The 5,000-nt window shown below is 66.6% G+C and overlaps 2 non-coding genes across 2 annotated transcripts in view; both read right to left on the reverse strand.

Annotated features, from left to right (window-relative positions):
* LOC144490384 (28S ribosomal RNA) overlaps window positions 1-86 on the reverse strand; it is a 3,775-nt gene extending 3,689 nt beyond the window's left edge. Inside the window, exon 1 of the ribosomal RNA XR_013497240.1 lies at window positions 1-86. This exon is cut by the window's left edge and continues 3,689 nt beyond it. This is a non-coding gene — a ribosomal RNA (28S ribosomal RNA).
* Window positions 87-1,346: 1,260 nt separating this feature from the next.
* Window positions 1,347-1,500, reverse strand: LOC144490380 (5.8S ribosomal RNA). The gene has a single exon (XR_013497236.1). It is a non-coding gene; the product is annotated as a 5.8S ribosomal RNA (ribosomal RNA).
* Window positions 1,501-5,000: the final 3,500 nt, after the last annotated feature.

Below are 5,000 nucleotides of genomic sequence, written 5' to 3' on the forward strand. Positions count from 1 at the left end.
TTACTAGGGGAATCCTTGTTAGTTTCTTTTCCTCCGCTTAGTAATATGCTTAAATTCAGCGGGTTGACACGTCTGATCTGAGGTCGTAGGCAGCAACGAGTGCTCTGGCCGGCCGGTCGTCGGCGCCTCCACGCGCTTCGGGCGCACACACAGACACACACACGTACGCGTGCTCGCAAGTGCGCGCCGTGCTGCGCAGCGGATGCACAGGCACGGACACACACGGAACGCACACGGTACTGCGAGCGCTGCGTGCCCCCTCGCACTCGGCGCCGGACCGGGCTCGGCACGTCAACTGTTCCAGAGAATCGTTTGCGGCGAGGCGTGCGCCCACCTCCACGGTAACGGAAAGCAGTGCTGCTGGCGGGGTCGCGGTGCGACGGCGGTATCGAGCGAGAGAAAAGCAGGGCCGTGGGACACACAGCCTGCCGGAGCGAAAGGCCAGACGCCAAGGACGAAGCCGGGCGGCGGAGCGCACGGGCTGCAAGCGGCGGGTGGCCACGCCGCGGCCAGGACAGCACCTTTCACGTAGAAGACTTCGGCGGCAGCAGGACACGGGGAGACACCGGAGCGAGGACCACACGGCCAAGTCGGCTCTGCGACGATTCGAACCCAAGGCACACGTTGAACGCGGGCGCAGGCACATTGCCCCAGAACCGCAACGGCAGAGGGTGGGCTGCGGAGTGTGGAAGGAGCCGCAGCTCCAGCGCAACACAAGCAACGACACCCAACCGCCACGGATTCCCACGACAAAAATGCAAGCACTCGCACGCGCAACAGAGGGAAGAAAAGCACGGCACGACCGAGCACCGATCCAGGCATCAAGCGTCACACGCGTCAAGCTGCCGTCCTCCACGCGACGGCACTGAACGGCCACGGCAACCCACCGGCAGGCAACCGAGCACGGACCACGCGAGGCAACGTGTCCGGAGACGTCCAGCGGACAGTCACTCCACTCTCTCACTCTCTGTGCCGGAGCACCCAACCGAGCCAACTCTTGCGGATCCTTCCCGTGGACGAGCCACACACACACATCAACAGAGAGTCAACCCCCCTGGCCCGAGCCTAATGGAAGGCACACACGGTCCCGGCAGCGAGGCAGTCACGTTCTCTCTCTCTGGCAACCCGATGACAGCCGTGCCGGCGACCCCGAGGTGGCTGGGCCAGTGCGGGAGCGGGCAGTGCCGACGAGCCCGGAGGCGGACGCCGGCACCCAAGAGGTCAAGCTCTCCGACGCGGATTACTCTGGGTCTGCACTTAGGGGGACAGAGAGGACGGCACCTCTGCGACACCCCAGCCGCGCTCTTCGGCGCACGGATGCGCGCGAAGTGCGATTGATTGTCAAGCGACCCTCAGACAGACGTAGCCCCGGGAGGAACCCGGGGCCGCAAAGTGCGTTCAAAGTGTCGATGATCAATGTGTCCTGCAATTCACATTAATTCTCGCAGCTAGCTGCGTTCTTCATCGACGCACGAGCCGAGTGATCCACCGCTAAAAGTTGTATCGGGTTTCGGATCGGTTGCCCGATCCTGGGACGCGCAAAACGCTCCCCCGCCGACGTGACGGTGGAGCCCCAGCCTGGCGCGTACCACGGCGTGAGCCCGGAGGCGCACGCACTCGAGCGACAATCAAGCGAAAAAAAGGAGGAATCAGGGCGCTCGCAGGCGTTGAGTGCCGGCGTGGGTGAGGGGCCGGGGCCCGCCACGCGCCGTCACGCCCCGCAACAGCCAGAGGCAGAGTTCTCTGGTGTCACCGTCTGGCGGTAGGCTCGAGAGTCGAGGCGAGGCCGCAGCGGACTGAGTCGGGTGCAAGCCGCGGAGGACAGGCCGACGCTACGGGCGCAAGCCGACCCCGCACGCCCCAACCTCGGCGGGCTGGGGAAGGGGGCGCGGCGGAACGCTCGCAAGCGCGGCTGCCCCCGCGGACAGGCACATTCTCTCGAACGCGGTGGACGCTCGCTCAAGTCAGCACGAGACCAGACCGGACCGACAGGCGGACAACGAATCTTTAAACCTCGCACCCACCCTCCGCACACGGGTGCCGGAGGAATGGTGAGCATGAACAGGTACCCCTCACCGGGCTTTGAAGAGAGTGACTAGAATGCGACCAAAGCTTCACCGCGGCGGGAGACAAAAAGGCCCCTGACTGCACCAGAACGTCTCCCTGCGGAGTCACACAGTGGCCGTTCACCGTGGTCCCGTCGACAAGCCGCCAGGACAAGCACCCAAGCCCGCAGCAGCTCTCTTCGTTTCAACTGCGGATGTAATGCTGCAAGGCGGTGGCAAGGTCACGTCGCAGCCCGCAAGCCGTCGCCAAGGCGAGAGGAAGACGGTCCCCACAGCGGGCACACACAGACGGACGTGGAGCACGGGGCGGCGGCCCACAGGTGCGCACACGCGCCGTGCCGAGGATCGGTGCGGACGCCGGTGACATCGCACCCGGCAGAGCGGCTAGGCAGAAGTCGCTGCGGAGGAGGAGCACCGTCGGCGGAACGGTCTGCTGGCGGGCGAGGGACCAAACGAGCAGCTAGAACGGGCGGAGTGGACCGGACTGCAGAAGCGGAGTGAGTGCGTGGCTGACGCCACCGTCTCCCTCCGAGCGTCTGCTCGCGCCGGCCAAACCGCCGAACCGCTGAACGAAAGGACCGCATCGTCCCACGCAGGCAGGCCGGCCGTGTTGCCGTGCGTGCCCCCACCTCTCGGACGGACTGCAAAGACACCCTACGAAGCCAACGGCGAAGCCCTTCCAACGGCGCAGGCGTAGCGTGTGCGGCACCCGCATGGACTTGCCGGCGTGCAACCGAGCGTGTGCGTGCTCGTCGGTGGCGGCGCCCGCGCGCCGGCCCAACCGAGTGGGACCGAGATCGACGTCGCCCGGCTTCGGCGGAACGTGCGTACGGGTGACCAGGCCCGTTCGACGGGTACGGCGAAATTGTCGGTGTGACCTCCCACCCGCGTGGGAGGCGCCAGCGTCAGTACGGGCCACGGCCCCGGGGCCAACCCCCGTGAGGCTCTCCTGCCTGGCCCAACCGGCGCAGCCTTCGAGTTCAAGGAGTGACGGGCCGCCCTCCCCGGAGAGGTGGCGGGCCCCCGGCCGACAAAGATCCTTCACAACGTGTTCACCAACAGAAACCTTGTTACGATTTTTATTCTGTGTTACGGGTTTCGGTTCGGGCCCCCGGAGAGGTTGTCCGATACCTGGCCCCGGGGCCGGCCCCCGTGGGGCTCTCCTGCCTGGCCCAACCGGCGCCAGCCTTCGCGTTCAAGGAGTGACGGGCCGCCCTCCCCGGAGAGGTGGCGGGCCCCCGGCCGACAAAGATCCTTCACAACGTGTTCACCAACAGAAACCTTGTTACGACTTTTATACCGTGTCGGGTTTCGGCTCGGGCCCCCGGAGAGGTTGTCCGATCCTGGGACGCGCTAAACGCTCCCCCGCCGACGTGACGGTGGAGCCCCAGCCTGGCGCGTACCACGGCGTGAGCCCCGGAGGCACACGCACTCGAGCGACAATCAAGCGAAAAACCTTTCTCGGAGGCAACAGGGCGCTCGCAGGCGTTGAGTGCCGGCGTGGGTGACGGGCCGGAGCCCGACACGCGCCGTCACGCCCCGCAACAGCCAGAGGCAGAGTTCTCTGGTGTCACCGTCTGGCGGAAGGCTCGAGAGTCGAGGCGAGGCCGCAGCGGACTGAGTCGGGTGCAAGCCGCGGAGGACAGGCCGACGCTACGGGCGCAAGCCGACCCCGCACGCCCCAACCTCGGCGGGCTGGGGAAGGGGGCGCGGCGGAACGCTCGCAAGCGCGGCTGCCCCCGCGGACAGGCACATTCTCTCGAACGCGGAGGACACTCGCTCAAGTCAGCACGAGACCGGACCGACAGGCGGACCACGAATCTTTAAACCTCGCACCCACCCTCTGCACGCGGGTGCTCGAGGAATGGTGAGCATGAACAGGTACCCCGTACCGGGATTGAAGAGAGAGTGACTAGAATGCGACCAAAGCTTCACCGCGGCGGGAGACAAAAAGGCCCCTGACTGCACCAGAACGTCTCCCTGCGGAGTCACACAGTGGCCGTTCACCGTGGTCCCGTCGACAAGCCGCCAGGACAAGCACCCAAGCCCGCAGCAGCTCTCTTCGTTTCAACTGCGGATGTAATGCTGCAAGGCGGTGGCAAGGTCACGTCGCAGCCCGCAAGCCGTCGCCCAGGCGAGAGGAAGACGGTCCCCACAGCGGGCACACACGGACGGACGTGGAGCACGGGGCGGCAGCCCACAGGTGCGCACCCGCGCCGTGCCGAGGATCGGTGCGGACGCCGGAGACATCGCACCCGGCAGAGGGGCTAGGCAGAAGTCGCTGCGGAGGAGGAGCACCGTCGGCGGAACGGTCTGCTGGAGGGCGAGGGACCAAACGAGCAGCTAGAACGGGCGGAGTGGACCGGACTGCAGAAGCAGAGTGAGTGCGTGGCTGACGCCACCGTCTCCCCCCAAGCATCTGCTCGCGCCGGCCAAACCGTGGAACCGCTGAACGAAAGGACCGCATCGTCCCAAGCAGGCAGGCCGGCCGTGTTGCCGTGCGTGCCCCCACCTCTCGGACGGACTGCAAAGACACCCCCACAGGGCTGTGTGCGACGCCAACGGCGAAGCCCTTCCAACGACGCAGGCGTTGCGTGTGCGGCACCAATGCCGAGGATCGGTGCGGACGCCGGAGACATCGCACCCGGCAGAGGGGCTAGGCAGAAGTCGCTGCGGAGGAGGAGCACCGTCGGCGGAACGGTCTGCTGGCGGGCGAGGGACCAAACGAGCAGCTAGAACGGGCGGAGTGGACCGGACTGCAGAAGCAGAGTGAGTGCGTGGCTGACGCCACCGTCTCCCCCCAAGCATCTGCTCGCGCCGGCCAAACCGTGGAACCGCTGAACGAAAGGACCGCATCGTCCCAAGCAGGCAGGCCGGCCGTGTTGCCGTGCGTGCCCCCACCTCTCGGACGGACTGCAAAGACACCCCCACAGG

Source organism: Mustelus asterias, unplaced genomic scaffold (assembly GCF_964213995.1).
Source record: "Mustelus asterias unplaced genomic scaffold, sMusAst1.hap1.1 HAP1_SCAFFOLD_3221, whole genome shotgun sequence".
Taxonomy (NCBI): domain Eukaryota; kingdom Metazoa; phylum Chordata; class Chondrichthyes; order Carcharhiniformes; family Triakidae; genus Mustelus; species Mustelus asterias.